Source organism: Trichosurus vulpecula, chromosome 7 (assembly GCF_011100635.1).
Source record: "Trichosurus vulpecula isolate mTriVul1 chromosome 7, mTriVul1.pri, whole genome shotgun sequence".
In the NCBI taxonomy this organism is placed as follows: Eukaryota; Metazoa; Chordata; class Mammalia; order Diprotodontia; family Phalangeridae; genus Trichosurus; species Trichosurus vulpecula.
The window spans coordinates 70,835,486-70,848,669 of NC_050579.1; positions in this window are offsets into that span (position 1 = coordinate 70,835,486).

Below are 13,184 nucleotides of genomic sequence, written 5' to 3' on the forward strand. Positions count from 1 at the left end.
CTCGTCTTCAATAGCACCATACTTGAACCTGTTGAGGTTCATGAGACAGAAATAACTCACCAAGACTATAGAAAGTGGCTATAAATTTAAGTATTCAAAACCAAGAACTGGGCACCAATTCATCCTAAAGCCCATTTGACAAGAAATATATTTCAATTGTCAGATCAATTGTTAGGTCTAAGTCTTTTTTCTCCAGATCAAACATCTACAATTCCTTTAACTGATTCTCACATTACACTGACTCAAGGCCCTTCACCATCCTGGATGCCCTCTTTTGGTCACTCTCCAGCTCATCCATATCCTTTCTAATGTGTAATACCTGGAACTGACCATAATATTCTAGCTGTGGTCCAGCCAGGACAGAGTTTGGTAGAAATATCACCTCCTTATTCCTGGAAGCCATGCTTCTCATAATGCAACCCAAAATCATTTTAATCTTTCAGCTCCCATAAAATACTGTTGACTCATATTGAGATTGTAGTTTACTAACACCTCCAGATCTTTTAAAAGATAAACTGTTGTCTAACAACATCTTATCCATGTTATACGTATGGACTGGTTGTTTTTTAGAATCCAGTTGCAATCAATACTGTATGTTTATCTTTATATCCTATATGCGATCCCAGGCTCCTTATTCCAACTCCTACTTCCACTGATGAATCCTAGGGTCCCCAGAGCTTAACTTCATTTTCCATACTGGGTTATAAGAGTAGAAGTCAAGGATGATTCTTTAATGCCATAAGCTAGGGTTGCTACCTGAATACTTTGTTCCAAGATTATTGGTTGAGAATCATTTCATCAACTTGCCTTAAACAGCAAGGGTTATTTACTAAGGTAGCACAGGTAAGCAAAATCAGTACAAAATAATCCCCACAAAAGTCTGCGACACACTCTCCCATACACACATATAGAGGCCAGGGGAGAGTGGGCTCAAGCTGAGAAAAGAAATGGGGCAAATGAGTAACTCATTTCCTAGCTGCTGGAAGTTCTTTTCTCTCATTCATGGAGTCCTCAAGAAGTCCACATTAAGCATGGTTAATATCCATCCCTTTGTCCTTGGCTCTCAATGCAGATACTGATATCAGCTGTTCTGAGGACATTGCTAGGACACCACAAACGTTATTAGGCCCCGCTCTGGCCAAAGGGGAATGGTGACAGAGACCTGGCTTTTCCTTCCCTCACCAAGTTAGTTTCTCCTTAGGAGTATATTGGAAAGCAACACTCAAATTTCTGGAAAAGAGGAGACATAGGAGGAATAATATAGCTTTTGTAAAGTGCTTCAAGGGATGTCATGAAGAAAAGGAATTAGACTCATTCTCTTCAGTCCCTAAGGGCAGAACTAGAAACAATCGGTAGAACATGTTGAGAAAATCCTCTTCTCTATCCACTTGATACTTTACTAACTATCCCTATGAGGCATGACTAAATTTTCCCAGCCAATCCAAACATGACTTTTGTGCAAGTCTTTCCAGTCAAAGGCCTTTGTGCATTCAGTCCAAGATCTATGAGTGATTGATCAATTGAAATATGTTTTCACCTAGTTAAAATATCAAAGCTAAAATGGGGTGGGGTAGTTTTACCACCACCTTTATTTCCCTATGAAATTTAACCATATTACACTCAGCCCAATGTTCTAGCAGGTCAAAGTCTTTCTAGATCCTGACTCTGTCACCCATTGTGTTAATTATCCTTCCTGACTTTGAGTCACAACCTCAGGAAATGCTTATGTTTCTAACCTAGAATCCTTCTGTCTGATGAGGCAAAAATGTTGGTGATACTGCTGGCATGTTGTGATTCATTAGCCACGGGGCCCCTTCATTTAGATTGCAAACCTATTTATAATACTTATAATTAAATCTGAAAAGGTTTTCTTGCAAAAGTTGCAGATGAGCTGCATTTGCTAGTAGCGATTGGAATTTCAAGGCGACAATAATAGCCCCTGCTGTGTTCAGCATCTGTTCAGCCTCTATACTCGCTGGTTGGTCACTTCACATTCCAAAGATTGCCCTGCCTCACAACACAGTATGGCAGTATCTTTATATATTTCTTAAGCGCTATGATGTTAAGAGCAATGCAGAACCACATGGAAGCTGGAGTTTCAAATGTTAAATCACCCTGAGATTAGCAAAAGTTTCTAGAAACCTTTCCAAATGTGTGAATTTTATTCATGAAACATATGGTCTGGTGCTGTCAAATTCAAATAGAAAAGGATGCCCATGGGCCCCATGTTAACTTAGAAAACTTCAAGTTAACATTATCTGTGTTGCATTGTATTTTTTATTTATTTTGATAAACATTTCCCAATTACATTTTAATCTAGTTCCTTACTAGGGAGTTTTACAGGCTGCTTATGGCCTGTGGACTGTGAGTTTGATGCCTCTGATATACACTATTGTATACTGGAGTCCTTCAAAGTAATTTCTGTATCTAGAGTCGAGTTAAAATCAATTCTCCAATATACACCAACAGAACTTTATGTGGGAGGAAGGAGAAGGATCCAGCAGCTCACTTTTGTGTTTTTCTTTTCATTATATACTCCATCATACTTAAAGTCATCCTCAGCAAAAAGAAAATCTTGGCCCCTGCAATATGTCTTGAGGGAGCTCTCTTAGAACAAGAGTGTAAGTACAATTTATTTCTCTTTCTTCAAACTTTACCTGGGTTGGGTGACATGCATTGGGTGTGTTCAGTCACTGCAGCAAGCTCTGAACATATGAAATGTAAGTTCCCTGTCCTCTCATCTCAACTCAGTAAGAAAGAACTACTATCCATGACCTCCTCAGAGCAACTCCTGGAGCATCTCACAGGGGAGAGACATCTATTGATTTTGGGGAAATTGAAGAAATACTTCTTTGCTCTCTGAAATCTCAGTGACTCAGTTTATGAATATACAGTAGCTCAATGAATGAATGAAGCTTGCTAGAAGTTGTAGCTTTTTGGAGCCTCTAAATACTGAGCCTTAGAGCCATAACTAGGGCTAGACAAACTGGGCACCAAAATTTAGAAGCATTGACAGAACATGTTCTTCTTCAATAGCAAAGAAATGACTGAGTTTTGCATCTGGTTAGCAAGACTAACTAGTTAAAATATGAAACCATTGGATGGTCCTCTTCCTCCATACAGCTATTACATCCCATGTGAATGCTACTCACCCGGAGAAGTTGAGAAGCATTGATGTGAGATGATGACATGAGAGAATCTCCATCCACGGGGACTAATGTCCTTTATTTATGCTATTCGTCCTGGGGAACATTTTTGTGAATCTTGCCCTGGGTGCGTAACTGGCTACTTCCAACTCTGCTGTGAAGTCAGCCATTTTCATAACCAATTGTCTTTGTTTAGGAGTCATGAAGTGGAAGGGCCTAGGGAAATTCATCTCCAAAGCAATAGGGCAAGCAGGGCAAGCTTGTGGTGCCTTCTACTCCATTTGCCTTTCAAACAATTGTTCCAATTGTTCCTGCTTCCAGGGGAAACCCCAGCTGGTAAACATTAGATCTTCCCACAGAGTAACCTTCTACAAGGGAAAAGAGCAGAGATAAATAGGATTCATCCATCCATTTAACAAGTATTTATTGAAATGTACCAAAAAATGCAACTGCAACTGGGAACCATTAATACAAAAAAAATTCTAAATGAGTAGAAATATGGATTTGTTGTCCAACCTCAGAGAGGTGAAAAGAGGGGAATGAACAGGCAGCTGGGAGGAACAAGTGATAGAGCACTGAGCCTAAAATCAGGAAAACTTGAATTCAAATCTGGTCTCAGACACTTAGTAGCTGTGTGACCCTGGGAAAGTCACTTAATTTCTGTTTGCCTCAGTTTCCTTGTCTGTAAAATGGGGATGATAATAATAGCACTTACTTCTCAGGGTTGTTGTGAGAATCAATCAATAAGCATTTATTATGCACCTACTATAATCAAAGTAGATAATATTTATAAAACAATACAGTGCCTGACACATAGAAGCAGATTAATAAATCTGTTTTTCCTTCCTTTCTTCCTCGCTTCAGTTCATGATGTTGATGGAGCACCTCCATAAAGGACTATTTTCTTGAATTAGAAGACTTGGTTTTCCCCTTTTTAATGAATCTGACACTTACTAGCTTGTGACCTTGGACAAGTCAGTTCACCTCTAAGTTTTCTCATCAGTAAAATGGGGATAAAATAACAGCACCTATGTCACAGGGTTGTAGTGAGAATAAAATAAGATATCTGAGAAGTTCTTTGCAAATTTTACACCACTACATAAATGCTGGTAATTTAAAACAGCTTCTGTCCCATCATGCCTCCTCCATCTTGTACTTGTGAAGCTTTTGTACCAAGGTGAAAAACTTAACATTTTTTCCCATCAAATTATATCTTATTAGAACTAGCTCGATGCTCTAACCTGTCTTTTTAGGTCCAGATTCTATCACCCATTGTGCAAGCTGTACCCCTCCCAGCTCTGTATCATCTTCATATTTGATGAATGTGATACATGTGTCTAAGCCATTGACAAAAAAATGTTACATAATGTAGGCCAGATATAAATGCGTAGTATAGCAGAGAAGGTGTTAAACTTTGCCATCGAACTTAGAGTTGTGGAACTTGAGTTCAAATCCCAGCTCTGACTCTTATGACCTATTCCTTTAGTGAATTCTCTTCCCCCAGTAGATTGTAAGTTCCTTGAGGTCAGGGACTGTTTTTCTTTTTCTTATTTGTATTTCCAGTGCTTAGTATAGTGCCTGGAACATACTGGGTGCTTAATTCATGTTTAATGAATTGATTTGCCTTTGGACAAATCATCTTCCTACTCTGTTTCGTCATCTGTAATATTGGTGTATTGGACTAGATGTCTTCTAAGGTGTTATCCAAATCAATAACCATAGAATAACACCTTAGAACTCTGACTATGACTCTATGGTCCCTGGGACACTCTGTTAGAGACCTCTGACCACATGGAACTTTTAACAGATACTCTTTGGGTCCAGTGACACAACCGGTTCAGAATATATTGAATTGTATTGTCATCTATCCACATCTCACTATCTTCTCTGCAAGTCTAGAAGGAGAGATTTTGTCAAAAGCTTTGCTAAAATTAACATAAACAAAGATCCATGGCATTCCTCTCATTTATTCATATTTATTCATCCAGTAAACATTTCAAAAAGGGAGATGAATGTCTGATATGACCAGCTCTTGACTTTGATTCTTTCTGTATCTTGATGAAGCCATGCTGGCTCTTTGTAATCAATGCTTCCCATTCTAGCTGATTACTAACCATCTCTTTAATGACCCATTCTAGAATTTTCCCAGAAATCAAATCATGTTCATCAGTATATAATTTGTAGACTCTGTTTTCATCCTATTTTTTTTGAGAAATTCAGAGATGGACCAATGAGGGGCCAGTCTTTTGAGCATGTGCTCTCTGGGTCCAATCCACATAATGATATGAGTGAGCCTTCTTCTAGGCATATGTAATAACAGGGCCTTTCCCCCCACTCCAGAGCATGCACACGTATTTTCTGGCTATTTCTTGTTAACTAACTCCATAGTGACGAAAAATCTTTCAATCAGCTGTTTTAAGCTGCAAATGAGTGATCTAGCCTAGCTGAGCAAGGGGGAGACTGACACATCAGCTATACCACACGTGTACCTGATGAGATCTCCAAAAAGAGAAAAAAGGACTTCCAGGGCCAGGAAGGCCCTTGCTCCCCACAGCAGGGGTGGGGATGGAGAATTTTTGTAGCAACCACTTTCAGTTCCAGTCCACTCTCCCCAGGGACCGAGTGGATGTGTAGAGAGAAACCACCTAGTTTGGCAGGATGATGTACTTTGGTGCTTAGTATACTCTCTTAGTAAATATTCCTCTGTAAAAGTTAATTGACATTAATTGGTTAATTGATACTAAAAAGATATTAACTGGTTAACTGATATTGGAAGAGAAGGGGAAAAGGATAAGCGTTTATGTAGCACCTACTATGTGCCAGATCAGCCACAGTCAAACACACTGAAACTTGACTAGCACAGTGATGTCATTTTGGCCTTCTTCGAGAATGAAGGAGAACAGCCATCAGTACTATGTGCCAGGCACTGTGCTAAGTGTTTTACTGGGGGCACACAGCAGATAGGGCATGAGCAACAACATTAGGAAATTCCCGAATTCCTCAGAACCCTGGGCAAAGTAATCAGCCATCTTCTGGGGACCCGGCCTGCCAGTGTGACTGGAGGTTGAGATAGAGAGTAGGGATTGATGCTCATGAAAAGAAGGACATTTGCCTCTCTCTGATTTTGGGGTACTTCTCCCATTTTCTATGATCTTTCAGTCATTACTGAAAGAAGTTCAACAATTGTGCTTGACAGGCCTTCTGGTATCTGAGGATATAGTTCATTTGGGCCAAGTGACTTGAATTCATCAAGGAGAACTAGGTGCATAATATTTCTCTACCTATCTTGTATATCAACTCTCTGTTAGTCATTTTCGGTCTGTCATTTCCAGGGTGATGACCATTCTCCTTGGCAGAAAAAATGTCATATAAAAATTGACAGCCCTACCTTGTCTCTTTTGTCAATTTCCATAATCCATCGACCACAAGAAAAAACCCTGTACCGGCTTGGATCTTCTTTTATTTCTCCTAATATAACTTTTTAAAATCCTTTCTTGTTATACTAAGCTTTCCCAGCCTCAGCTCAGCTCATTCTCAGCTTTACCATTCAACACTATCTCTATAAGACTATGACATGCCATTATATTCATCCTCTCTTATCTGGCCTTGCTTCTATCTTCTGTCCATTTCTTTCCTGTTTTAATCTAAGTTGATTTATAAGTTCCCTGTGCATTCAGACCATTCTTTTCAGATAAATCCAATTTTTCTTCTTCGATGGAACTTTTTGTCTTCAGAATTTCTTTCTTGAGTATCTACCATAACCCATAGACAGACATCCCTTGTAGCACTTCTGTCCATGATATCCTCCCTACCATTCCTCTGAACCTTTTGAAATATGTTTTCCCCAATCTAGGGAGCATATCAGATCATATATAAATTTTCTCTTCTTCTCTTTTGCAAAATCTGAGTCCCAGGTTTCCCATCCTTTCTACTGCAAAAGTGAGTTCCTCCCTGTTAATATCAGATCCAGAATAGAATTTCTCCTTTATTGGTTCCTCCACCTTTTGAAGGATAGGATTATTTCTAAGATAATTCAAGAAGTTATTTTTTTCTCTCCTTTTGGCACAGAGATAGCTCTAGCAGATATCTGGATAATTGAATTCCTCCATCACTACTATATCATTCCTCTGTTCTAAAATTAATCTATTTTCAATTTCTGTCCAGGTGGTCTGTAGCATACTCTAATAAAAAAATAACTTGTTTTCCCTTTTATTCACCTTTAACAAGATATTCTCTGTCATGGTTTCTACCTTTCATTCCTGGATTTCCTCTCCCAAGTATACTTTTTTAGCATAAAATGCTACCTCACCCCTCTCTTACCTTTTTTTTGTTTGTTGTTGTTTCATTTTAAGTAAGGAATACCCATCTAAAAACATAGTCTTGTCATTGGTTTCATCTGACCAAGGCTCAATCATATCTTTATGGACAAATTTGCTTCCGTGTATTATGGCTTTCATTCCCTATTGTTTATTCTCTGAATTATGGGTGTTTGTGTACATATATTTGAGGTCATGGGCTTTACTGGTGCCTCTGTTGTTGGATTTTTATCTCCTATGAACTTCTAGGTGTCTCAATTCCCATTATTGTTTCTCTGTAGTTATTCTCTGTGGTGTCTAGCTTGGAATGTATGCATACACAGCCATTTCCCTCCCCTATCCTTTTTCATTTAAATTCTTTTTGATCAGATTTGCTAGATACCAGCAAATATATTGTTTCAAGTCCTTGTTAGTATATTCTGACTCTGGCAAGGACTCTGTCCTAGATATATTTTAAACCATGGTCCAGATGTCAAAATGCCATGCTCTGTCACCACCTTTGGAGCCAGCTGTTCATTTCCCAAATTAATTTTTCTCTATTCTTCAAGGCTTGATTTCAATGGCAACAGCGAAGAAAAGGCAATTTGTGCCCTCACACTCTTCAGTTTTTCTCCAAAACTTCATAATTTATTGGCAATATATTTTAGATTCTCTCTAATGGTGATATTTTTGTCCAGATGAATCAGCAGAAGTGAATAGTTTTTACCCATTTTGATAAGCCTAGAGGGTCTATGTTATGTATTGTATACAGGCCCCAGAAAAATAATAGTCCACTCTCTTGTTGCAATTACATTGACAAATAACTGCCTCAATATCCCTGAGGATAGACTCACCAATGACTACTACTCTTCTTCCTTTGACCTTGCTGTGGACAATCTCTCACCTGACTGTTTCTGCTGCTGTACTTCATAATTCTTGGGAGGAAGGGTAGCTCCTCTCTATTCAAAACATACAGCTTTCTCTCTTCAAAAAGAGACAAATATCTGTTCTTAAGATCTAATTATATGACTTGAGGGAGTTTGATGATGCAGTGGACTGAATGCTGGAGTTGGAGTCAAGAAGCTCTGAGCTCCAATCCTGCTTTAGATATGTGATAGCTATGTTTCCCTGTGCAAATTACTTAACTCCTTTTTAGCTTCACCTTTCTTACCTATAAAAATCTATAACATGGAAATAACAGCATCACCAACCATTGAAAAATATTTACAAAGTGCTCTGCAAATCTTAAGGAATTATATAAATGGTAGTAGTAGTAGTGGTGGTGGCAGTAGTAATAGAAGTAGTCATAGTAATCTGTCCTTTTTCTTCCCTTTCTTCTCTATGTTATACTCTTCCACTCAACCTTCTGACAAGGATCAAATCTCTCTTCCTCCTCAGATCCCTCCCCCTACCCCATTTAATACTTTCTCCTATTTCCTTTGGGAATACTTTCATTCTCCTTAACACAGACTACAGAATGGTATTTTTTGGGTTCCTTTTCCTTCCCTCCAGAAGGGGATCAGCCTAAATTTCAAAGTCCTATTTAATCCCTGGCTCTAATAAACACACAAACATCACAAAGGTTATAGGAGTCACTGCACAATTTCCCCTATTCTCTGTGCTTTTTGAAATGTCTAGACTTGATTTTTGTTTTTCTTTTGAAAAAAAATTGTGAGTGTTTACACTTCAGTAAAACTTTTTCAGCCAATTTTGACCTCTTAAGAATTGAACAAACCCATTCAATTTCTTTTCCTTACTCTTAACAGTTCCACAGTCATACCATCTCCTTTTCAAACTTTCACCAACCTTAGCTAATTTGCCCAACCCACCAATTGACTCAGCTTAATTTTCTCCTGTATTGCCCCTCTTATCTTTTCTTACTTGTTTTGCCTGGTTTTTCCTTCTACTTTTCCTTCTTAAGTCTTTCTTCTTCGGTTCTGCTCCCCAATCGTCCTCGACTTTCCTTAATTTTCTTTAATCCTTCAGAGGGATAGGGACTTGATATTTGAATTCATTAGTTTAGAGAATTCTCAGGTGATGAAACTCTTCCAATGCAGGTGGGCACCATCCCCACAATTTATAGACAGTTGCTGAGAACACAGTGAGTTTAAATGGATTGCCCAGGGTCACTCAGCCAGCTTGTGTTAGAGGGAAGACTTGAATCCAATACTTCTTGAATTTGAGTCTAACTCTCCTATCCATTATGCCACACTGCCTCTTAATATGTTTATGGTTTCCTTAAAGCACTATATAAATGCTAATTGTAGTAGTAGTGGTAGTAGCAGCAGCAGCAGGAATAAAAGTAGTAGTAGTAGTAGTAGTAGTAGTAGTAGTGGTAGTGGTAGTAGTAGTAATAGTAGTGATAGTGGTAGTAGTAGTAGTAGTGGTAGTAGTAGTAATAGTAGTAGTGGTAGTGGTAGTAGTAGTAATAGTAGTAGTAGTGGTAGTAATAGTAGTGATAGTGGTAGTAGTAGTAGTAGTGGTAGTAATAGTAGTAGTAATGGTAGTAGTAGTAGTAGTAGTAGTGGTAGTGGTAGTAGTAGTAGTAATAGTAGTAGTGGTAGTAGTAGTAATAGTAATAGCAGTAGTAGTAGTAGTAATAGTAGTAGTGGTAGTAGTAGTAATAGTAGTAGTAGTGGTAGTGGTAGTAGTAGTAATAGTAGTGATACTGGTAGTAGTAGTAGTGGTGGTAGTAGTAATAGTAGTAGTGGTAGTAGTAGTAATAGTAGTAGTGGTAGTAGTAGTAATAGTAGTAGTGGTAGTAGTAGTAGTAATAGTAGTGGTAGTAGTAATAATAGTAGCAGTAGTAGTAGTAAGTTATCCTTGAGCCTACTCTTCTTGCAAACCAGAAGTAAAATCTGGATCACTATTTAGCCTAGAGATGATCTGCCTTCAAATTTTTCTCAAATTCTCAAAATTTCTCCAAATCTTTCCTTCCCAAATTTAACCTCTGACCAAGTTCACTAGTGCAGACCCTTTAGAATCACACAATTTCTTCTTTTTCCCATTTACCCCAAGTACTTCTCCCTGCCCTTGATCCTTCTCCCATGAAGTCAGGAGTAGTATACAGCTTCTATCTTTCCCCTGGAACTTCTCCCAGCTTCAGGCATTCTGGCCTTGGTTATCTTTTTGTATAGTAACCTACCAAATCCCTGACTTTAGACTTCAGTCACTGGTGTGCCCTGACCTACATTGGACTGTTTCAGCATAGTCTCTTAGGATGTCCTCAGATCCACAGAATCATAGGATTTGAGAACAAAAACAAAAGCAACTGCCTTTAATGGTAAATATGTTTAGCCCTATTATCTCATTTAATCCCCACAACACCATAAGGCAGGTATCTCAAGAATCAATGGCCATATTTTATTCATGAGGCCACTGAGGCTCAGCAAGGTTAAAACTTGATCAAATTAATAGAGCGAGAGTAACACAAAAATCAGTGATCTTTCACTTTCCCACTTACATTCAAAACGGTGACAAATTTAAAAGCTGCTGTAAATTGGGGAAGCTCCAAAAGTATGGAACTCAAAAACTCCGGATTTTACATATTCAAATTAGACTGATGGCAGTCGCTGCCAAGGGGATTCATTTCAGCAGTGAAACAAAAGCTGCCAAGAAACAAAAACAAGGAAAATTCACAAAAGAAATCATTTGAGATTCACATCTTGAATCAAAAATCATAATGAATTACAAATCCACAGAGAGCTTATTTGGGCTGGGTGATTGTCTTTTTTTTTTTTAATAGCATCTCCGCTGCCTGTTGATGGCCATAATGTGAGTGTAGCAGTTATCCTCCAGTGCACAAAATACTGATTCGAATCCATTTGCAAACACATACGTTATTGCTGCCATCCCAGGACACTGCACTCTGAATGTGGGGGTACTACCCTTTATTTCCATCAATTACTTGAGGAATTAAGATTGTCACTCTGTTAAGAATCATTTAAAGTTACAAAACCACAGCATGCATGAACAATTCATCAGCTTGCTACAGAGAGCCGTTGAACTGATTGCTTTTGACATGGGTCAAATATCTTTGGGTGTCTATCCCACTTAAGCAAATTAGTGTATTTGGAAATGGCTGTTGAATAAAAACTTCGCAAAGAAAACTTTTAAAAGGAAGAGAAAACCCTTGAGTCCTGCTGCTGTTCTTATATAATATGATTAGCATTGAGAATCCAGATGGACATGATAACTCCTCGTGGTTGAGAATGAACCTCAGGTGTTCCAACAGTTAGAAAATAGAACCTATTTTCATTCAAATCAGGCTGTCTCTCCTGGGATGTGGGTCTAAGAAAGGACTCCAAAGGTAATATTTATGCTCTGGACAGCCTTTATCTTTACTTGATTTGAAGCCAATGGACAATGACTTCTGGGTGGTGAAGAACCAAATTTCCTTAACTCCAGATCTGACTACAAACCCTCCACATATGCCCCGCCCCTTCCATCATGGTTTATTTAAATTGACCCAGGTTAGAAATATTTGGAACAGTTTTGAGGACATCAGAAGCACAAGGCTTAGATTAATTTCTGTTTTAAAGTAACAGATACTCTGATGGATCTGTAATCTCACTGATATGGGCACTCTTGCTAACTGAAGCAGCTCAGAACTCATCCATGCCTATCCAGCCTATGAAACTCTTGTCTATGTCTTCCCATAAATAATCCGTTATGAATTCACTAGGACGTGAATGAGAGGTTTGAATGTTTTCAAATTCAAATGTCTTCAGTATTAAATTTCTGAAGTTTTCTAACTGGGTCTAGGTACACTGAGCTGGTTAGATGTCAGACTAGACTCTGGTAGAAAATATCAATAGCTGCAAGGTTAACAGCCAGGAGGAGGGGATCTATGGAAAGAGCTAAAGGGGAAGGGAAATATTAGCCTTCCAAATAGGGCCAGAGTCAGTAACAGAATGGTTAAGTCAGAGAACTGAATGCATAAGCAATTTACTTTAGGATAAAATAAAAAACCATTTTCCTCCCTTCATAACCTGTCCTCAATTTACTTTTTCTTCATTTTTTGCATATAATTTCCCTTTATACACTCTATGATGCAACCAACCTGACCTTTGCTATAGTACATGATATTCAAAATTCTTTCTCCATATCTTTGCAAAGGCTTATATTCAGAACAAGAAAATATTCCCTCCCTCCTACATGAGGTCTATCTTGATCCCCTTTCTAATACCCTCCATGTTTTCCCCATTACTCCATGTTGACTTTGCATCTATGTAGTCCACAGGAGACATAATCAAAGAAAGGCCTCAGTAGTAAAAACCCATGGGCTCAAAAATATACACAAAAGCCCAAAGTTTAGGCAATAAGGAATATGAACTGTAGATAATAATGCAAGAAGCAAATTTGTTCTCATACATATCATTGAGCTGAAATCCATTACCTAAAATATGGCTCTAAATGGGTATACTTTATTCAAAAGAAATAGCATAAGCAAAAGGGGGAACAGGCCACCACTTTATATTAAGGATATATAGTTGTGTAAGGGAATCTGGTAATCCAAAAGGGAAAGGATGGCAGAAACCATTTGAGCAGAAATAAATGGAAGGAAAAAGGAAAGTTATTTTTATCTTAACGATAAATGTAATAAATAAATAATATATAACAAAATAGTAATAAAATACACTATAATAGCGTACTAAGTGAGGAAATAGATGAAGTTCGAAAACTAGATGATGAACACAGCATAGAGATATGAGGAATGAATGAATCAATGAATGAAAGTGTA